The sequence below is a fragment of the Bos mutus genome, chromosome 18 (genome assembly GCF_027580195.1).
Source record: "Bos mutus isolate GX-2022 chromosome 18, NWIPB_WYAK_1.1, whole genome shotgun sequence".
Classification (NCBI taxonomy): Eukaryota; Metazoa; Chordata; class Mammalia; order Artiodactyla; family Bovidae; genus Bos; species Bos mutus.
Genome location: NC_091634.1, coordinates 48,258,748 through 48,281,817, shown reverse-complemented (window position 1 = coordinate 48,281,817; position 23,070 = coordinate 48,258,748). Strand labels below are relative to the sequence as shown.

General features: G+C 50.9%; 1 protein-coding gene across 6 annotated transcripts in view; it reads right to left on the bottom strand.

Annotated features, from left to right (window-relative positions):
• The window catches only part of ANKRD11 (ankyrin repeat domain containing 11), a 119,553-nt gene that overhangs the window by 35,157 nt on the left and 61,326 nt on the right, over positions 1 to 23,070 (bottom strand). The window contains exon 3 of one of the 6 annotated variants that reach the window (XM_070388531.1): positions 14,370 to 14,440. The exons of the other annotated variants lie outside the window; for them this stretch is intronic. The gene's annotated coding sequence lies outside the window, so the exon portion shown is untranslated. The remainder of the gene's footprint in view (positions 1 to 14,369; positions 14,441 to 23,070) is intronic. 6 annotated transcript variants of the gene reach the window in all.

The following is a 23,070-nucleotide window of genomic DNA, read 5'->3' as shown; positions in this document are numbered from 1 at the left end:
CAGCAGCCTCGGCAGTGCCCGGCTTGGACAGGTGGACATGCAGGGCTGCAGGCGTGTCATTGTGGGGCCCAGCGGAGGACGCATCTGGGGAGTGCTCACGCCTGTCCTGTGACACCGTGAGAAATGGTGATGCTGCTGCACCAGGAGGCACTCACAGCTGCATTTCGTGTGTCTCACGGCAGAGGAGCCTTGGAGACGGGTTCACTAGGTCTGGGCTCCCACCGCAGGCTGAGAACAAAGGCAGGAGGAGGAAGCTTCTTGGCAGGTTTTTCCATGTCACTGGACAGATGTGAGCACCACCTTGCGTTGGACGGTGCCCCCAGACGCGTCCTTCGCTGGGCCCCATGATGACACCCCTGTGCCCTGAACGTCCACTTGTCCAAGCCGGGAAAGGCTGCTGCCCCCGTCACGTGCTGCTGAGGTTTTCCTGGGACCAAGGCCACCCTGGCCCAGCCATCTGTCAAAGGGGACACTACTGCCAGACTCATTGCAGCCTAGAAGGGGCCTGTCTGTGGTGGAAACACTGTCCACATACGCTCTGCTCCTAAAACAGAAAGCTTTTTGTAGAAATAGAAAAAGGCTACCAAGAAAACAATCATCTCTACTTTCCTTACATTTAAGTAAACGGCTGGTTATTTCCCTCTTTTAATAGCAAGGTTTGCCAGGGGGATGCATGGAACAAAACAAGCCTAATGAGTTAACAAATAAGTCATCCAGAAATAAACCCATAATGAAGCCACCTCTTTTGCCCCAAAAGTCACCATCAGCCAGCCTTGGGGATGAGGGACCAGGGAGGGATGCAGAGTCCTCAGCTCCCGACGTGTCACTGTGGAACTTGAGCAAGGAGACACTGGCTGACCTCTCAGAGCAACTGCACTGGCCGAGACCTTCTAAACACAGGTCTAGCACCACAGACAGGAGCTGTAAGCGCACACCCCAGCCTCAAGCCCTGCTCGTAGTGACCCTGTGCCTTTGTGACACTGGCGGTGTGGCCTCTGCCTCCCCTGAGGGCCCTTCCTGGGCACTGGCACCGCTCACTCGGAGCAGGACACGTGTTGACCGTGGCAGACGCTCGCCCAGACTCACCTCCTCCCTGGAGAGCTGGCTTTGGCAAAACCCAAGAGAAAGCCAGTCCTGGGTGGGGCAGCGGAGCTCACAGAGAAACAGTGATTGTTCCTTAGTGAGAAGGCACTGAGAATACAGGGGAAACGCATCAGCCCAAACACCCCACTTCCTGTGGGAGGGGTCCTCGTGCATGACAGCTGGAAACTGCAAACAAAGCGTGTCCACGACTCAGTGAGCAGCTGGGAGCACCCGGCACATGGAGCACCCACAGTGGTCCCTGCAGGTCACGAAGAGCTCCTCGATGGGCTGAGTCCCAGGTGAGCACACTGACACCGCACACCTAAAACCTGTGTGTTTACAAGAGAAAAACTCCACGTTCCCCTCTGGGAGACACTGCAAGGGGCTGAATGGCAGACCCCAAAGGTCCCTCCACGCGGCACTTGTGAGCACGACCTGACCAGGCAAGAGGGAACCAAGTGAGGGTCTCGAGGTGCTCTGAGCAGACCCTTGCCCCAGCGCAGGCATCCTGGTGAGAGAAAGGGGATGGCGCCGTGGCCACAAGCCCAGGAAACCGGGGGTGGCGGGGGCCTCTGCCAGGCCTGGCGAGGGGCGTCCCATCAGCACCCCCACTCCCGAGTCTGGCCTTCAGAACTGAGGACGCACTTGTGCCGTGCCTGCTGCCGTTACCATGCCTAGGGACAAACACAACATCTATGCAACAGCAACTGGCCGCTCGCTCCCCAAGCTTCTCCCCCTGTCCTGTGCACCATGGCCCCTCAGACCCCTGGCTTCAGGGTCACCTCCACCTGAGGAAGGCCCCAGGCCTGGCTCTCTGGCTGCTCCCCTTGCCTGGGGAAAGGGACTCTGAGCGTGGCTAGTCCGAGCCAGGGAGTGGTTATCACAGAACCTGGGGTTTGTTTACAGCAGATTAACAACATTCTCAGTTTAGCCCAAAGCAAGTGGCTGGTCATTTGAAAAGACCCTGATGCCGGTAAAGATTGAAGGTAGGAAGAGAAGGGGACGACAGAGGATGAGATGATTGGATGGCATCACCGATACAATGGACGAGTTTGAGTAAACTCGGGGAGCTGGTGATGGACAGGGAAGCCTGGCGTGCTGCAGTCCACGGGGTCGCAAAGAGTCGGACACAACTAAGCAACTGAATTGAACTGAAGAGGCTGGTGGGCACATACTGCTCCCTCCCTGGAGAAAAGGGACAGCTGGAAGGGGACCCAGCAAGGACTTCTGACAGCCCTCCCATTGCCAGGGCAGGCTTTCCTCCCCGCCAGACCCTCCTTGGAGTCACCAGCATGTCAATACCTGCAAATAGTGGTCCTAGTACCTCTTAGGTGGCAAAAGCCTGAGGTATTTCCCCTGGCCCTATAAGAAAAAGAGGGCCAATCCTGTGCCAGCTCTGACAGACACGCTGAAGGGCAGGTTGCAGCTGCTCTGAGGTCTGAGACGGAAAGGCAGAGGCCGCTGGGTGAGAAAGCAGCAGTTATAAGACAGTAGGATCTCGTTTTTGCTAAAATGCAACAGGTAATAATAGTAGGATCTCGTTTTTGCTAAAATGCAACAGGTAATAATAAAATATAATTAATCCACAAAGCAAGAATCCAGAAAAGCGAGTAACACTGGGATCCCAGCGGGAATGTGTTTCTGGTCTTATTTGTATTTTATAATCCCCCACTATGCACATACAGTGCCTCTGTCATCCAGTTGACAAAATCAAGCTGATGGAACTGCAAAGTGCCTCCACAAACCTCATGTAAGATTCTGTGTTTCACTAATCATTTTACCTACATAATATGGAGAAACTCTACAAGTCTGGCCCTAGGACAGTTATTTCACAGGCACTGTGGGAATGAGTGTCCCAAGTGAGCAAGTGAGAAGCTCTGGGAGTCCAGAGTAGAACCATGTCCCACCCAGAAACCCCTCCAGGCGAGGAAGCTGGAGGCTTCCAGGGGACTCTGCCTGTCACAGGTCCCATTCAGGTAGGACAGGGACACGAGGTGAGGTCTAGGCACTGCACTAAGAGCTGGAGCTGGGTCATGAGGGGACCTGGGGGCTCCCCTGGACACAAGCCAAGGTGTGCCGACTGGCCGGCTTGGTTCAAACCGCACCACCTGCCAGTTAAAAACAAAACAGAGGTACCTCCCTGGTGGTCCGCACCTCCGCGCTCCCTACGCAGGAGGCTGGGGTTCAGTCCCCAGTCAGGGAACCGGATCCTGCATGCTGCAACCAAGACTTCCCTCAAGGTGCAACTAAGACCTGGTGCAACCAAAAGGAAGGAATAAATAAATACTAAAAAAACACAAGAACAATCACAAAAAAACTAAGAAACTTTAATTAAAAAAATTACAGGCTGGGCGAGCCCATCAACAGCAGCAACTGAGGTCAATTCTGCATCCTCAAAGCCCACAGCACCACTGTCTGACGCACATGTTCAGTGTTGAGGTTTAGTTCTTTCCCAAACCATTCCAGGAATCTGGAGGGCCGTGAACGTGCTTAAATCGGGTTGGTTCCTTTCGTGATCTCCTCACAGGAAGGATTTTCTATCCTTGTCATCTTACAACAAAGTAACAACGCAGAAGCAAACAGAAAAGCATGAGGCGCGATTAAAGGAGCGCTGACGTGTCCATCTCTGTTCATTTTGCCATATTTGGTCTGGAATGTATTATATAAAATAATACATGCGTAGCTGCAGCCCCGATGAATCCTGCTGTCTCCTCCTCTCTTCTCTGAAGATTTTGGATTCTGAGGCTAATCCTCACCATGCATGTCTTCACACTCGTGTTAATGCTGCACTGTCAGCCTCTACACATGACATGGTATTCTTACAGGAAACATGTTGCGCAGATCCTCATACACCTTTGCCCTCCAGAATGCTTTAGGGATTCATCGAGGCTTCTGTTAAATGTAGTTCTACTTTATTATGACTGCAGTGTGGTGTTTACTTTCTCTTGTTGACTGGCATTTGTGTTGTTCCAACTCTGGCAATACAAACAGTGCTACAGTGAGCACCCGTCTACACTTCTGTATGCGTATACCTAAAAGTTTAAGGCTTATCACTAGAAATCAAAGTACAAGAAACTAAATCCTGGTAAAAACCTGATGCAGGACTTACCTGGTGGCTCAGTGGTAAAGAATTTGCCTGCCAATGCAGGAGACACAGGTTCGATCCCTGATCCAGGAAGACCCCACATGGTGCCTGGTAGTTACCAAACTAAGCCCGTATGCCACAACCACTGAGCCTGTGCTCTAGAGCCCGGGAGCAGCAACTGCTGAAGCCCGCATGCCCCAGAGCCTGTGCTCCACAACGTAAGAAGTCACTGCCAAGAGCGGCCTGAGCACTGCAACTTCCCCCCGCTCATCACAACTAAAGAAAAGCCTGTGCAGCAACCAAGACCCAGCACAGTTAATAAATAGTTTTTAAAAACCTGATGCAGCTTCACACTGGCACAGTCATTCACACCACTCTCTGTCACTTCTGGTGGTGGCATATGTCTTCAGTTGTAAAACTATTAAGAGAGCTTGACTGAGAAAGGGGAAAAGGAATTCTGCGTGTAAGAGAGTCTTCTGTGGAGTAAGACCAGGTTCTACCCAAAGGCACTAATCAGGAACTTTCATCTAAACAGAGACTGAATTCGAAGCTCTGAGACCAAGTTCAGGGGCAGCAGAGGTGATAGCACAAGGGTCAGGGGAGCCCTGAGGCCCCAGAAACTCTGAAGTGTGAGAGGATCCATTCACAGCTTTGCCCCAATCCTCAGAGGGTTCAGGACCCAAACACGGTTGATGTTTCCTGTTCCTGAAAGTGCAGTGGCAGGTGAACAGAAGGCCCCGAATGACACACAAGTAATACTTGACTGTGCAAACAGCCTTCAGAGAGGCGGACTGGAGGAGCAGCACTGAAATATACACGACTTCAAACTCCTTTAACCCAGGGAAAAACCTGTAAATCATAACCCAGGTCATGACTAAAGTTGCTTATATGCAATATTTTTAAATGTTTAAATGGATATTTCCACTGACAAACACATGAAGCCCAAGTCACTTGTGTGTTTCTAACGAAGTCGGCTGAAAACCACCACAGAGGCAACATGGGTCCCCTTCGCTCCATGGGAAACGCATCACAGGATTTTTTTTTAAGTTACCAGGGAAAGCAGTCGAGCCATCAAGCTACAAGGGGGCAGCCTGTAGACCTCTTAGTGAACAGACCCCACCAGGCAGCCCCTCCCAGCAGGACTGTGTGGGCGGTGAGAGGAGGCTCATCACCTTGGCAACAGCTCTGAACATATGTGCGGTGACACCAGATGATTCCTGAAAGCTGTAAATAGAGGGTAATGTCACAAAAATTCCAGATTAAAGGAATTCCAGATTAAAGGAGCACCCATCCCCTCTCCTTATTACCCTGCCCACTGCTTAAATCCCACTGGTACCAGTGAAAGCAATTCCATGTATGCAAACGTGCTTCCAGTCCCCAAACACTGCAAAATTATATACCTGCAGAAGCAAAATAAAGCCCCTGGATGAACCATCTTTGTGCAAACTCGTGTATGGACATGAAGGGGCCATGAGACGGCAGCCTTGTGGCACAGGGCATTGAGCCACCTCAGAGGCGTCCAGTCCTCCTTCCCACACATCATCACCTGAGCCTCCCCAGGCCCATGGGTCCAAGGTTCCGAGGACTGGCTCCGCACCGGGCTTCACAGGCAACTGGGAAGTCCCAGAAGAGGGGGGGGCGGGGGGGCAGCCGCAACCTGAGGAAGGGCCCAGGCCAGACCATCTAAGTTTCGAGCCTCAGAACCCAGTTCCAACTTTGTTTGGAAAACAGAGGCCATTTCATCTTTGGAGAGTTTGAGACCTTGGAGCCAAACCATTCAGTCCAGGATAAACCAGTGGTATAAACAGGGGAGCTCCTGACAGGCTTGCAGAGAGATGCCCAACATGAACCAAACAGCACAGAAGGGAAGCAGGCGTGCCTGGCGTAACTCCAGCACCGTCTCCTTGGATCGGAAGCGTCTGCCCTGTCCCCTTTGGTCTTCCAGTCTGCGATGTGGTGAAGAGAAACACACTTTTCTCCTATCTTCTTCCTACCATATTTTTAAGCCACTGTACAGAAAACAAGGCAAATAAACCCCTGGATCATGAGCTCACATTATTAAGAGGAAAAAACAAACTTGATACTTCATGTTGCAAAAATCTATTTATGGGCCCTACAGATACACTTCTCAGTATAGTCATCATTAGAATCAAATACTAAATATTCCAAGAAAGAAAAAATTGTATGGTAAAATGGAGTTGCTAAAAATGTTCTGAGAAATTGTTTTTATAGAATAACCAAACTTTCATTTCTTCAGTGTCTTCTTCAGTAATTCCTCCACATGGCAAAGGGGTGGAAGACAGAGAAGAGGTGCGGACAGGGGCCTGGGCAGGTCCTGGACTCAGGAGGACCTCTAGTCACGACCACTCACAAACCTAACTTCCTGAACAGACATACAAATCAACAGCTAAAAACTCCAGGGCTTTGTTTTAAAGATTCAGCTATTTAAACTGCATCTGTGGCAAATTCTTTCAAAGTGTGTATCTCTGAATACACGTGTGTGATCTTCTGTGTAAGTCACAGCACACAGGTGTTCCCACGCACGAGGCTGGCGCGGGGCTGGGGGTGCGGTGCAGCAGGCAAGCCCCATGTCTCCTGTCAGCAGCTGCTCCAGAGAGAGGACCTGGTCCCGAGTCCACTCCAGGGAGGAAACACACGTGCTCGAGGCTGCGTCCAGCACCAGGTTCACTGCCAGCAGTCACTGCTCCTGCTTCCTGGTGTTCACACGAGTGCCTTGGGCCCTGAGAGAGAATCCCAGGACCATGGAAGGCTCCCTCCCCTGTTCTGGCTCCAAACCGGATGGAGTAGAGGGAGTGAAGGCCTGCATGACAGGCTGCTTCAGGCCAGGGCTTCAGGAAGTCGGGCCCCTCACCGCCTGCGGGGTGGCTGTGGCCATGGCACACACTTGATGCTCACGGGCTGAAGTCATGAGCAAGCCATTCAACCCGCCACTCCGTCTCCCTGTCTATAAATGAGGACAAGCATCACTGCCCTGTGGGGCCACACGGACCCAGGCAAGTGCCCGGTACCCAAAGCGACTATCAACGACAACAACAATAGCGCCCACTCCTCAGGGAGTGTGTGGGGCTTGACGATCCATTTCAATTGCATTTGCACGGAGCTGTACTCGCAAGTGTTATTTTATTTACAGCCCCTGACAAGTCTCAACTGAACAGATGGTACTGTCTGGGCTCAGGTAATCACAGGGGTACTGACCAGGCCTCTGTGCAGGGAGGGCATCCAAGGACCAGTTCTAAGGACCACGGCCACTGGGTCAGCAGCTCCAAGTGAACCAACCAACACAGACTTGAGAGGATAAAATAATTCCATCTTCCAAAATTATGCTGAATCAAGGAATCTTGGGGACAAATGCAGGCGCTCCTCTGCAGCCTGGAGAAGGCATCTGGGAGTAGGAGAACCAGGGGCGAGAGCAAGGTTCGCATCGCAGGCAGGCAGAAGCCCGGCTGAGGCCTGCACAGGTCAGGGCGGGCTCTCCCCTGTCTTTACCTTCAGGAAACACTGCAGTGCACTTCTCTGGTTTCATTATGAAGCTTCAGTAAAGATCATTCGGAAGAAGTGAAAGTTGCAGGTGAAAATATATAAACACACACACAGGACAGGAAACGAGGAGATGAGAACTGTGAGGAAAGGCGAGAGGGTCAAAGAGTCAGGGGGTCGTTTCCCTACATCTCACACTGAACTTCTTCAAAGCCATACAAGTTTCAAAATCTTCAAAAGCCGTGCAGCCACCAGGAAACCAAGAGAAAGGCTGGTTTGTCACACATCACTGACTTCCAAGGTGACCACGAAAATGTATAATTCCCAAACTTGTAGAGAAAAAAACTAAAAAGGCAAAATAGGAAAGAAAAAAGAAACAGAAGTCAAGTGTGACAGTGTGACAGAACTAAACATTTATTAAGTACCAAAGTGAGAGGACTAGGAAACACAGCTGAAGACGAAGTACGTCAGACTAGAACGGAAAATGTATCTGCCCAGCTCAGGATAAGCAAGGGACGGCGAGAACGTAACAACCCAGAAAGACTGAGAGGACAGGAAAGACACCCGGGTTAAACAGCAAGCAGAGAGCCCTGGACACAACCAGGGGGGAAGCAGCCACCCCTGCAGAGCAGAGGCTCCCTTCAGGAGACGGGAGGACGCCCTGGAGTCAAAAGCAAACCCTGATACAACGACAGAACAGATGCTCCAGCACCCTGCAAGGGCTGACGGGCCATGGACATTAGCCCAGCAAACATCAGAACACAGGAGACTAGAACACAGTAGCCAGTCTGACCCAGTGAGCACACACGACACCCCAGCCAGTCATCACACCAACGCCCTTGCTCTTCAAGGACATGGGACAAGCAGTCACACAGACTGTCCACACGAGGCCCACAGAGCAAGTCTAACAAACCTGAAAGCACCGACCTCTTAACACCGGAGTGCAGTGCGGTGGGGGAGACCACAGGCACCTTAAGTCTGAGAACCAAGAACAAGGGTCAGAGAGATAGGAAACTACACTGGGAATTAAGTGTTTAAAACCGGGGATGACAAAATGCTACACAGTTAACTGGGAGACACCGGTAACAGTGATTCTTAGAGGAAAAAGTGTTTACTTCCAAAAAATATCTCAATAAAGAGGCGTTTCAAATCAGAATATATCTAACAGCTTAGAAGAAACGTGATGAAGTTAGTAACACAAAACCAATAAAAAGCAGACATGTAACAGAGCCTAAACAGTCAAAAGTGGACTTTCATTTTAATGACCCATAAAACAGGCAAGCTGAAAGGCACAGCCAAGGCACTAGTGCAGACGGGCAGAGGCAGAGGAGGGCTTGGTGGGCAGGGCGGGAACTGCGTCAGGGAAAGGCCGGGGGCGAGGCCTTGCACCCCGGAGGCCTCTCCACGGCCCTGCAGTAGGCCAGACAAAGCTCGCCGACACACACCAACAGTCACCGACTGTAAAACAGGACTGTAAAATTAATAAATACGTATCACATACTCGTCAGCCAGGGTTCCATCAGAAACACAGATATGCATATTAAGAGGTTTATTGCAAGGAATCAGCTCCCAGGGCGTGAGTGCAGCCCTGAGTAGGAGCCTTCCCCCAGATGCAATCAGGCCACTCCTTCACCCCAGCCGCTGACCACTGACCACAGAGCTGTCCACACAGCTGCCAACATTCCAGAGCAGTACCGGGACCAGTGCAGGAACACCTGGGCCCTGCAGCCTCACACACACAATACATGCATTGTTGTTGTTTGCTGTTGTTCAGTCGCTCAGTTGTGTTCAACTCTTTGCGACCCCATGGACTGCAGCACACCAGGCTTCCCCGTCCTTCACCATCTCCCAGAGTTTTGTTCAAACTCATGTCCATTGAATCACTGATGCCATTCAACCATCTCATCCTCTGTCATCCCCTTCTTCTCCTGCCTTCAATCTTTCCCAGCATCAGGGTCTTTTCTGATGAGTCAGCTCTTTGCATCAGGTGGCCCAAGTATTGGAGCTTACTGGTTTGATCTCCTTGCAGTCCAAGGGACTCTCAAGAGTTTTCTACAGCACCACAGTTCAAAAGCATCAATTCCTCAGCACTCAGCCTTCTTTATAGTCCAACTCTCACATCCATACATGACCACTGGAAAAACCATAGCTTTGACTAGACAGACCTTGGTCAGCAAAGTGATATCTCTGCTTTTTAATATGCTGTCTAGGTTTCTCATAGCTTTTCTTTCAAGGAGCAAGCGTTTTTTAATTTCATGGCTGCAGTCACCATCTGCAGTGATTTTGGAGCCCAAGAAAATAAAGTCTGTCACTGTTTCCATTGTTTCCCCATCTATTTGCCATGAAGTGATGGGACCGGATGCCATGATCTTCGTTTTTTGAATGTTGAGTTTTAAGCCAGCTTTTTCACTCTCCTCTTTCACCTTCATCAAGAGGTTCTTTAGTTCCTCTTAGTTTTTTGCCATAAGGGTGGTGTCATCTGCATTATCTGAGGTTATTGATATTTCTCCCAGCAATCTTGATTCCAGCTTGTGCTTCATCCAGCCTGGCATTTCTCATGATATACTATGCATATGCTAAATAAGCAGGATGACAATATACAGCCTTGATGTACTCCTTTCCCAATTTTGAACCAGTCTATTGCTCCATGTCCAGTATTAACTGTTACTTCTTGACCTGCATACAGGTTTCACGCAGGAAGCAGATAAGATGGTCTGGTCTTCCCATCTCTGTAGGAGTTTTCCACAGATTGTTGGGAACCACATAGTCAAAGGCTTTAGTGTAGTCAATGAAGCAAAAGTAGATGTTTTTCTGGAATTCTGTTGCTTTTTCTATGATCCAACGGATGTTGGCAATTTGATCTCTGGTTCCTCTGCCTTTTCTAAATCCAGCTTGAACATCTCAAAGTTCTCAGTTCATGTACTGTTGAAGCCTAGCTTGAAGAATTTTGAGCATTACTTTGCTAGCATGTGAGATGAGTGCAATTGTGGGGTAGCTGGAACATTCTTTGGCATTGCCTTTCTTTGGGACTGGAATGAAAACTGACCTTTTCCAGTCCTGTGGCCACTGCTGAGTTTTCCAAATTTGCTGGCATATTGTGTGCAGCCCTTTTACAGCATCATCTTTTCAGATTTGAAACAGCTCAGCTGGATTTCCAGCACCTCCACTAGCTTTGTTTATAGTGATGCTTCCTAAGGCCCACTTGACTGTGCACTCCAAGAGGTCTGTCTCTAGGTGAGTGATCACACCATCACTAATTTAAGATCTTTTTTGTACAGTTCTTCTGTGTATTCTTGCCACCTCTTCTTAATCTCTTCTACTTCTATTAGGTCCACACCTTTTCTGTCCTTTATTGTGCCCATCTCTGCATGTATGCACACGTGTAAACACACACACGCATGCACACACACACAAGATCTCTTCTCCATATGATGAATATATGGTATTTTATGCAAAAAAGTTCCTTATTACTATTTCCTAATTTTCCGCAATGCAGAGTATTGCTTCAGCAATAAGGTTATTTTTATTTTTAAGAAGAGAACAAAAGAGGTGCCCCCAGCAGCCCACTTTCACCTGGTGTCAGGGGAGGCTCAGCCAAGCTACTCACAGGTAAGCACGAAGAGCCACGGCAGGGCCCCAGCTGCTCAGCAGACGAAGGCGGCCTTTTGAACTTGGCATGAAGAGGTACGGGGTTTTGTCACTTTCTTTTCTTTGCATCTTTCGAGATGATCTCCCAGTTTTTCTTTTTTAGGTGTCAGTTTGGCATGTTACAGTGATTGACTTTTGAATGTTAAATCCAGTACGAGCTGCTGAGATAAATCCTGCCTGCATCACTATCCTTTTAAATCGCTAATCTACTTTGCTTCAAAGTCAGGGTCTTCACAGCCACATTCATGTGGGAACTGGCTTGTGGCTTTTCAGCATGACCTTCTCTGATTACAGAACCCACGTAACCCTGCCTCAAGGACAGAGGGGAAGCCTGTGTATGACGGATGCTCCCCACTCTTTAAGGGATGGTAGAAATCACCAGTGAGGACACCAGGGACTGAAGGCTTCTTTGTGTCAAGATTTTAATTAAAAATTCAATTTCTTTAATAGACACAGGGTTACTCAGGCGATCCATTTCTTCTTCAGTGAGCTTAGGTAATTTGTGTCTTTTAAGGAATTTGTCCATCTTATCTAAGATGCCAAATTTATTGGCATAAAGGTGTTCACATGCCAGTTGAACTGTTGTTTCCAGAACAACACTGCAGATTGAAGTGTCAGTTCTGTGAAAAAGGTACAGTGTAATTTTGGGGATTCCCCCCAAAGGACATGGTGGTGCAGTAGTTAAGACTCCGCACTCCCGACACAGGGCCCAGGCCCCACCCCTGGTCAGGACACTAGATCCCACATGCTGCAAATGAAGATCCTGTACGCCACAACCAAGACCCAGTACAGCCAAATAATTTTTTTTTTTTTTTAAAAAGGACATCACACATCATAGATGTCAACAGAAGCCAGGCTGTTGCCTGCAAGGGCTGATCCCAGGCCCTTCAGCCATCCAAGGCCCAGGACCAGCTATTGGCAGGGGTGGCTCCTGAACCCATGGTGCGCTGTGGGGAGAATGTAAGACGCCACAGCCACTGGGAGGGTCCACAAAAAGCCCAGCTCCTAATTACCACGCGACCCCGCAAGTCCACTCCTGAGCACATACCCTCCCCGCAAATGAGAGCAGGGTTCCAGAGAGTTATTTGCTCTTTCACATTCACAGGAGCGCTACTCATAAGAGTCAAAACATGGACACAACCCAAGTGTCCATCAACAAATGAATGGATGACAAAATGTGGTTTATCTATACAATAGAATATTCATCATTCAGCTTTAAAAAGGAAGGAAATCCTGCAATATGCTACCACACGGGATTTTGAGGAACAGAGAACATTGAGGACATTATGCTCAGTGAGGCAGCCAGTCACAGAAAGACAACTACTGTAAGATTCCACGGATATGAGGTCCTTGGAAGAGTCAAAGCCACAGAGAGACACAGTAGATGAAATGACAAAGGGCCGTTTTTAACTCTGGCATCATAGTCCCTCCCAGCCTGCCTCCTTCCCCGGCAGGATGGCCCTTCTCCCTGGACAAGGAGGAGCACAAACAGGTCCTCCCCAAGGCCACCCCTGCAAGGGAGCTGGGAAGGGGCTGCCCCCGGCTGCTCCTTCTGTGCTGGGACTGGGGTGGGGGCAGCGGGGGCGACAGAGCCAGGAGCAAGCTGGGTGCTCTGGGTGAGGGAAGGACCTTGGGGAGGGGCCGACGACACCCTGCCCTCCCCCAGCGCACCTCCTCTGCTCCATTCCTTTTGTGAAGAACACTGCGCTGAGAGCAGTGAGAAGCAGCAAGCCCTTTACAACGCGAGGCAGGCGTTAACTACTATGCTGACTGCTGACATCTGGTCCTTTTCCTTCTGTGAGGCCACACCCACTTCTTAAACCACAGCCCCCAGGCTCCTCCGGGGGTTCGCAGTCCTCACACGCCACCAGCACCAAGCACATCCACAACCTTGGGTCCCAAAGACCCCTCCATACCCCCCCACACAGGAACACTCCCCACACATACCCTCACACCCCACATACTCCACACACACCCACCCCCTCACATAAACACAACACACACATCTTCACATAAACACAACACACACACACATCCACACACCCCCTCCACACTCACACACCCTCACATAAACACACTCCACCCACATACCGCTGCTGGGTTTAATGAAGGAGAGACTGTGGGTCTCGCTGCAACTTCCAGCCCCACGTCACAGATCCCTGTGAACAGTGGGGCTGCAGCCTCTGGGCTCTTGTCCATGTCACAGGGGCTTCACACCCACATCCACTCCCACTCCCCATGTCTACACCTGTGCAGATCTGTGACAACACAGGCAGCAGTGTACATGTGCCTTGGTCTTGGGACCAGCTTTCCAGGCCAGGCTGGCACTGGGCCCCTGGGAGCACCCTGGGTGAGACCTTTCCCTCATGGCCCTCCCCATGGGCCTCACACAGAGGCTCTGCTTCAACCAAGCGGGTGTTCTGTTCAGAAAGGTCAGCAGCAGCTGGAGGTTCAGCTCTGCTGTGTGACCAGTGGGGGCCTGTGTGGACATTCTCTGAACTTCGTCTCTTAAAGCCAAGGGCAGCCAGGCCCAGAGGCTTCTGTGCTGGGGATAGGCCCCACACCCACTCACTCCACTCAGGTCTCAGAAGGTGATGCTCTGAAAGCCCAAAAGGTGAAGAAGAAAGAATGCCTTGAACACAGAGAACCAGACCACCCAACACCTAGGCATCTTCTTGACGAATCACCACCATAACTACTGTGACACAGGGCACCGCCTGCAGCCAACTTAACAACCATCAAAAGTTCTAGACTTTCCATGTGTGTGCTGAGGGGCCAAGCAGAACAGAGAAGAATTAATTCACCAAGAGCTCTAGGTGGAGTGAAACACTTCAGGATAATTACTTTAAAAAAAAATCAAATGTCAACGAGCAGCAAACGGGGATCTTGGTCTGCCCTGGAAACTGAACATGGGGTTAGGAAGCCGCTGGGCTGGAGCAACGTGGCCTGGACGCGGGCGGGCAGAGACCAGCCGTGCCCAATGCCCAGCCTCAGCGGCTGCTGCGCAGTGCTGACCTAGGTCCCAGGGATGTGCGGTGCGCACCCTTGCACTTACAGAAGTGGGAACGGAGGCAGAGGGCAAACGAGGCATCAGCTCCATTCACGTCATTGTTTTCATCGAAGATTCTTGTAAATAGAAAAACAAAAAATTTAGAAGGAAATGACCTGCTACAGACACTTGCCATTTCAGTTTCCTTATCGCGCAAAAATAAACACTTTCACCTTTATTTAACACTCCATTTTCTGCATCTCCAAACTACTCAATCCAGGTCCAAAGATAAACGGGTATATAAAAGCACCTCCTTTCTACTAAGCAATTCATTGTGAAGAGATGATTATTTCTGGCCACCAAGTACAGAACACCAATACGATTTTAACTCCTTTGCTCCCAGGTTGGCTAAGCCACAGGCTCCGCTAGGGCCCCTGGTGGCCACACCTGCGTTCTCAGGGGCCCCAGAGGGAGGTGCTCTGGCTGGTGGACAAAGCAACAACCCAGAGCACGCAGGCTCAAGGGCCAAGAGAAGACACACAGGCACCGCCAAGTGCACTTGCCAGTCTCCACGCGAATGACCCACACGAGGCCTGGTGTCTAAAGGAGGGGAGAGGCTGAGTGGGTCTTGCCTGAAATGTAGCCCTGATAACAAATGTCATGCCAGGCATGGCCTCAACAGGTCCCAGGGCCCAACCCTGAGAGGAGAGCAAGTTACTGACCCACACAGCCACACAGGCCTGGGTGACCGAGGGAGCGCTGCAGAAAGAAACCACAACACCCCTGGGCGGCCAGTCCGAACGGGCAGTGGCTCTCCTGTGGCCTGCCCCTCAATCGTACACCATCAACAAAGAGCCACACGGGACAAGCATTCCGTCCAAAAACCAGGTGCGGCAACCCCATGGGACAGCCCACTCTCAGCTCTCACAAGCAGGTGGACCTGCTTCTGCACAGAGGACCACGGGGCAGTCACACGGGGGCGTCAGTGCACAGCCCCGCCCGCCGCCCCTTCACCGCAAACAAGTGCCAGTCGCAGTCGCCTCATCTCCTGGGTCTGCATTGGCAGCTGATTCCATGTGAAGCCGCCTCGGGACGCGTCCAGAAGCAGCCTTTTGTGCAAAGGGGAAGCCACACCTGAATCAGAACTACGGAGCTGGACTGTCAAGCGCCCAACAGGGACGCCCTGCAGCACTGCCAGCAGGACCCGAGTGTGGCCCCAGTTCCAGAGCAGGGGCCCAGGGCCCGCCCTATAGCCCAGGCCCCTGTCCTGGCCAGACAGAACCCTGTCCACAGGCTCATCAGGACACGTGAGCCACAGAACCAAACCTTCAGAATTCTCTTCGCAAGAAAGCAATGTCCCGTGACTACTCAGATCCTGCCTGGAGAGTATCTGTTGGTGGACATGTTTGTGTACACACACACAGACACACACCCTGAAGTTACTCACTTCACCATCCAGTGTCGGTGGACATCTTCAGCCCCAGGAATGGATGTCAAGCAGGGGGAAGATGGCTGGGCCTGGCTCATCCACTGGGTGACACAGTGCAGGCAGGCCAGCTCTCTGGGCCGTGGCCTCCCAGCACTCACTGTTCAGACCATGTCTGCTCTCCCCCTTAGACCACTGGGGACCCTTCAAGTCCAGGTGCCGTGTGGCCATACTGTGGAGGCCGGGAAGGCAGCAGGGGGCAGAGACCCCTGCTCAGACCCACATCCTCCTTCCCCGGAGCCCAGAAAGCCAAGGTAGACGTGTCAGACCGTGCCCAGTGCACGGGCCAAGGCAGAGCTGAAAGCAGTCATTACTGCAGCCTCCACTGCACCCGGCTCTCCAGAACTAGAGATCAACAGTTTGTCCCGGCCTTATAGCCTAACCCAAAAATACAAGTGCAGTCTTTAAAACACAAGGCCATTTATTTATTCAACTATGCTCTGTCAAATAACTTTTTTGTCTGGATTTTCAATTTTCATACCACTGTCAAAGATAACAATTATCTTATTGTTGTTCAGTTGCTAAGTCATGTCCAACCTTTTGCAACCCCACAGACTGCAGCACACCAGGTTTCCCTGTCCTTCACCATCTCCCAGAGCTTACTCAAACTCATGTCCACTGAGTCAGTGATGCCATCCAACCATCTCGTTCTCTGTCGTCCCCTTCTCTTCTCACCTTCAATCTTCCCAGCAATCTTTTCCAGGGAGTCGGCTCTTTGCATCAGGTGGCCAAAGTAGTGGAGTTCAGCATCAGTCCTTCCAGTGAATATTCAGGGTTGATTTCCTTTAGGATTGACTGGTTTGATCTTCTGGCTGCCCAAGGGACTCTCAACAGTCTTATCCAGCACCAGTTCAAAAGCATCAATTCTTCGGTGCTCAGTCCAACTCTCACAACCATACACAACTATTGGAAAAACCACAGCTTTGACTAGATGGAGTTTTATCAGCAAAGTAATGTCTCTGCTTTTTAATACGCTGTCTAGGTTTGTCATAGTTTTTCTTCCAAGGACTCAGGCCCCCAACCCCTCACGACACAGTCCAGTTGCTGGGTTCAGGGCTTAAGACAATAAGAGAGGTGAGGAAGGGTCTGTCTTCATTGTAAAAAATTTGGATAATATTGATACACTACAAGAAAACTAAAGACAAATCCCCCACCTTCAAGTCTCCAGCGAAACAATGAATCAATATTTCCCCCTCTCCACTTAAGATTACAAGTGTTACTCACAAGCAACCTCCCCTAAAGTAACACAGAAACACACCCTAAAGTGACACAGAAACACACGATTGAGTCCCCAGATCTGCAGGGCTCCACACAAACCTGTACAACTGCCAGGACTGGTCATCAGGCCCTGTCTCCCCCACTGCTCTGTGCAAGAACAGAACAGTGGGGAGCAACGCGTGCGTCCCAGGCTGTGGGGCGCACTCTCTTCACCCGGAGTACAACCTCAGGAAACAGTCCCTCTCAAGCCCTGTCCGCCTCCTCGGACCACCACTGCCTGGTTCTCCAGGAGCCTCCTGCCACTTGGAAATGCCCACCTGTGACCTAAGGCAGAAGAAGATGCTCAGTGCTGACTAAGGCCCAGACAGGTGTGAGGACCAAGGTCACCTGGGGTAGGAGTGGGAGGAGCCACAGAGGAGAGGGTGAGCCTGTGGACGAAAGTTCCAACAGGACAGAAACCTGCCAGGAGGCAGCCCTGAGGGAGCATGGACATCCCACCTCTGCTGGAACAGCGGGGACAGGCCCTTCCTGAGGCTGCTTTCTGTCTGACTTCAAGCCTCCCCGTCCCGCTATGTGGACACCTGCCATTTAACCTGTGTCTGCAGTGACAGAGCTGTACCAGAAGCAGCGGGGGCGCAGTGCTCCACACAGTGCAGATACAGTGGGTGGAAAGCCCACGGAAGAGAGTCAAGAAGCAGACACCAAGTGCACCAGTGCAGGCCCCACTGACCCTGGAGAGAAGCCTCCCCCCACCCGCCCTCCCACCTCCCCCACAGCACGCCCACAAGGGGAGGTGACGGTGGTCACACTCACCAGAGCTCTGTTCCCACAAACAGAGGCGCTCTAAGAGCCACAGGTGAGATAAAGAACCTAAAACACCTACCTGTCCTGAGTCCTGAAATCCCCCCAGAAGGAGAACATTCCCTAAGCTGAAGCCTGTCCCAGACTCCACCCTCAGACCCTGGGACGGGCACGCCAAAGGGACTGGCCAGCTGTTTGACACGCCTGCAAGTCTAGCCCTGAGCCAAACCCAGAGCCTGCCTGGGGAGTCAGGGAGTCACTGGCCACAGCCTGCTCGCCTGCACAGGTCAAGCACATCTCAGGAAGCAGGTGAGACCCGTCTGCAACCTCCCCCCGTCGTGCGCAGGAGCCACCTGCCCTGAAGTTGTTCTGAGACAAAGGCGTGTGCCTCAGCTTCATACGGACACTGATGCAGAACACAACAGCGATCGACACACACACAGAGCTGAGAGGGAGCCCACGAGAGGCAGCTGGCACAGAGAGTCAGGTGTGGTGGAGGAGGGAGATGGCAGAGAGGGCAGAGCGGTCTTACAAGTTCTTATCACAAGAAACAACATTTACCGCTGTGTGAGGTGACAGAAGATGACTAGATCCATGGGGTCATTTCACTGCATACCTGAAACTTACACAAGGTGAAATGTCAATTGTGTCTCAGTAACACTGGGGGGGGGGTGCGGAATAAAACATAAAAAAATTTTAAACTTAGGGACGGAATGATCTTTTCCTTCCATTTGCCTCAAACATGTCCTTTGGTCTGACAACATTTTACAGCAGCCCACATTTAGTATATGCAGAATCCAATCCTAACGACAGCCCCATTGGTGTCTGCATCACGGAAGGTCCGTGAGGAGTTTGCTTGTGTGTGTGCACATGCATGAGCACAGACATAAGCACGCACCAAGAAGCCACTTTCCACAGCAGAGTTGGTTAGAGAGGCAAGAGCTTCCAAGCCATAAAAAGGAAACGAGATCTATCCTCCAGCACAGGGCAGCGTGTGGCACAGAGCACCCCACACAGAGAGAACCCCTCCCAGGAAGCCTGGCTGGATTCCAGCCAGAGATGAGCCACAAAGGGAAGGCACCCAGCAGCATCCAAGCTGCCGCCAGCTCTGCGGCAGAAACGCAGCTAAACCCCACATCCCGAACGACCGACAGATGTTGTATGCCACCTGTAACCTCTACCCTCTTCATGACTTTCTAGTTGGACAACTAAATGCTTTCTAGGCAGCCCCGAAGCCAACACCTAACGAACAAATCCTACTGCTCCTCTACTCTAGCTTTTCTGAACACAGGCTCAGAGAGAAGGTTCAAAGAAACGCCAATTCTCCATGGCCGGGACCCAGAACATCTGAGTAAATGCCCTCCCCAGACAGCTACAGCGCCCGTGGTGCTCGCATCTTGAGACCTCAGCCCAGGAGCCTCCCTGCCTGCCCCCTCCCTGCTGGAGATGGAGACACTCCGGTCCACAGCAGGGAGGCTCGGACGGGCTCCCATGTCCTAGGCTGGCCAAGGGCTGCCCTCTATGGCAAGAAAGAGGGCGAAGAAACTGGTCCCGACAAGAAAACAGAACCAAAGGACTACGCCTTCACTTCTCAGAAATTATATTCACTGGGGCTTCCCTGGTGACTCAGTGGCAAAGAATCCGCCGGCCAATGCAGGAGACACGGGTTTGCTAGCCCTGGTCTGGGAAGACACCACATGCAGTAGAGCAACTAAGCCTGTGTGCCCCAACTACTAGGCCAGGGCGCCCTGGAGGCCGTGTTCCCACCAAGAGAAGCCACTGCAATGAGCAGCCCACGCACCGCAACTAGAGAGCAGCCCCCGCTCGCTGCCACGGGCAAAAGCCCACGTTGGGCTGGATGAGTCACAAGCTGGAATCAAGACTGCTGGGAGAAATACCAGCAACCTCAAATATGCAGATGATATCACTCTCATAATAGAAAATAAAGAGGAACTAAAGAGCCTGTTGATGAAAGTGAAAGAAGAGAGTGAAAAAGCTGGCTTAAAACTCAACTTTCAAAAAAACTTAAGAACATGACATCCAGTCCCACACTTCACAGAATACAGAAGGGGAAAAAGTGGAAACAGTAACAGACTTTACTTTCTTGGGCTCCAAAATCACTGCAGACAGTGACTGCAGCCATGAAATTAAAAGATGTTTGCTCCTTCGTTGTAAGGACTATTGCTGAAGCTCCAGTACTTTGGCCACCTGATGCGAAGAACCACCTCATCAGAAAAGACCCTGATGCTGGGCAAGATTGAAGGCAAAAAGGAGAAGGGGGCGGCAGAGGATGAGATGGTTAGTCAGCATCACTGACTCAAAGGACATGAATTTGAGCAAACTCCAGGAGATAATGAAGGACAGGGAAGCCAGGCGTTCTGCAGTCCATGAGGTCACAAACAGACACAACCTAACAACTGAACAACATCACACAGAACTCCAAGCCAGCAACTGTGTACCAATATGTTCTGAGTCATCACAATCCAGATCATCTTAAAAGATCTGCAAAATCTGGAAAAACAAAGACAAATTTTTAGATCAAGTGACGAGGCTGAACCACAAAAGACAAAACTTCAGTCAGCCAAGTGTGAGCTACATGGTTCACGACCAAGAGAATCGGTGTGTAAAGCTGTGAGGCACACAGCCAGTCTGGAGACAGCTTCTGCACAGGTAGAACTATGCAAGGAAACCGGCTGAGGCCCAGGCAGGGGCGGCGCTGCTAGAGGAGGCGGGACGGCACCCAGCAACCTGTCCCGGGAGCAGCCACCCAGGAGCAGAGGCACGCAGGGTGCGTGGCCTTCGGCCTTCTGCTGCCTTTCTGCTGCCAGTCTGCAGAGAAAGGGGAGGCCAGAGGAAGGGAAAGCAGCTGAGGGGACTGATCCACAGCTGAGAATGTGAGCTCGCCAAAAGACCAAGCCGGGAGACACACACAGACACCTGCTCTAAAGGGGGCCTATGTTCATGTCCCCTTGACAACTACAGGAGGGGACTTACCACCAAGGCTCTACCGGATCAGGAGCCTTCTGAAAATGCACACAGACTCAAGCACTGACGCACTGGGGAGAAGTAATGCACACTCTGGCGGTTTCCTGAGGCTGTCACATTCTGAGTGACCAACAAGCATGCAGGCTGACTTGATTTGTTAAACTACGATTTCTCATACAGGCTGAAGAGCTCAGTATAGCTGTTTATAAAATGTGGTCCAAGGACCCGAAGGAATTTTGGCAACCCACTTTGGAAACTTTTTTCATAGCAACACTGCCTCTTTGGCTGGGGTGGTATTTGCACTCATGATGCAAAGGTGATGGTCCAATTGCTTAAGAACCTCCATGATGAAGTAGTAATTGTTAATTTCATTAAACACCAGGCCTTTCCATACTTGTCTTTTTCATATTCTATGTGACAAAATATGAAATGCACATGAAACATTTATCCCGTGTACCAATAATAGTTGCCTCCAGTAAAAGCATTTTTTCAGGGAACACCATTTTTATATGCAAGAATGACTGACAGGCAGGCTCTAGAGACACAGGAATTTGGCAGACTGCTTCTAGAAAATGAACAAAGTTAGACTGCCACTTCCAGGAAAACACCTGAACTTTGGCTTTAATTCTACTTTTTATTTTTGGCCGCACAGCTTGAGAGATCTTATTTCCCCACACCGGGATTGAACCCAGGCCCCCAGTATCAGAAGCTCAGGATCCTAACCACTGGGAATTTGCCAATGCTAAAATTCAAGTATTTGATCAAATACCAGAATTTTGGAAAACTCTATGAACAGACAGCTTCTGGTGGCTTAAAGGCTCCTCTGATGAGAGAGATAACAAGAAAAACAAAAGCAGCAAAATAAAATATGTTAGCATCTGAAAGATGGAAAGAATTGAGTACACCACAGCTGACCAACTGCCCGTGGGCACTGCTGCAGAACTCAAAACAGGTACAAGGTCTGGTTACAGTACAAAAAAGACCAAGGGTCAAACACGGCTGAGAAGAACTAACTGGGACCCAGAGCAGGACCCCGCGCTTCCTCTGACCTTCACCACATGGCCATTCGTTCGGTTTCAGTATCGTATCAAACACCACCTCCAGAACTGTACCAGAAAGCTATTAAAGGGAATTCCCTGGTGATCCAGTGGTTAGAACTTGGTGCTTTCACTGCCATGGCCTGGGTTCAATCCCTGGTCAGGGAACAAAGACTCTGCAAGCTACAGGGTGTGGCCCCCAAAAAAAGCTATTCAAATATTCTTCCCTATTCCAGCTACATTTTTCTGGTATACTTTAACCAAAGGAACATATGACAGTTTTTCATTTTGGAAAATACAGTGGTTTTTGAGTAAAGCTGTGCTATTTAGAGTAATGTACAATGGGTTTATTACTCCTATTTTTTAAACGAAATGAGTAAATGAGAGTTTTAATTGATAGATGTCCCGGACAGGGACACGGACAGGACTCATTTGGGCCCCTCGGTGCTCCCAATATGAAGAGTTTCCAAAACGACAGGGTCCAGGAACACGGGCGGGCAGGAAAGATGCCTACTCCAGGCCCCATTCCGTCACAGACCCTCCCAAGACCGCACCTACAACGTGACCCTTTAATACATGTGTGTGAGAAGAAGTAAAAGATGAACATACAAAAATCTGAGCACATCTCTCCAGGAAGCGCCGGCTTTCTGTCTCCCAGGGCCGTGTGGACGGAGGAGACTGAAGCAGGGAAGCGGGCCTGTCTGTTGGTTCTCCTCCCCCTGACACGCGGGAGGGCCCTGTGCCCCGGGCAGGCAGGACTGGGCCTGCGTGCTTCCTGCTCAGCAGACTGAACAGCAAGCACCCCTGTGTAGACCCAGCACTCAGTACTCTGAGGGTCAGGATTCAAGGGTCCAGAATCGCCGTCATTTACAGATGGGGATGAAGGCCTTGCAGTGAAGCTGCAGAACAGGGGTGGATGGACGGTCCCTGAGCTGGCTACCTGAACCACCCGGCAGACCTGCTACAGAACAGGGCTCAGGCCCCGAGCATCAACCCCACTGCTGAGTCTGGGAGCAGAGCCCATTCTCAAAAACGCAGTGTGTGGGTTGAGTCTGGAGACTGGCAGCACACAAATGGCTACAGACCTCATGACTCTACATGTTTAAGCCCAGGCTAAATACTGCTGGTCTAGTCTCTGAAAGGAAAGTTAAGTGGTGTGGCCCAAAGCACAGTGACTGGACAGGCACACAGGCTCCCTTGGGCCCAGTGAGGGCCCTGCACCACCTCTGGACTGGGGTGT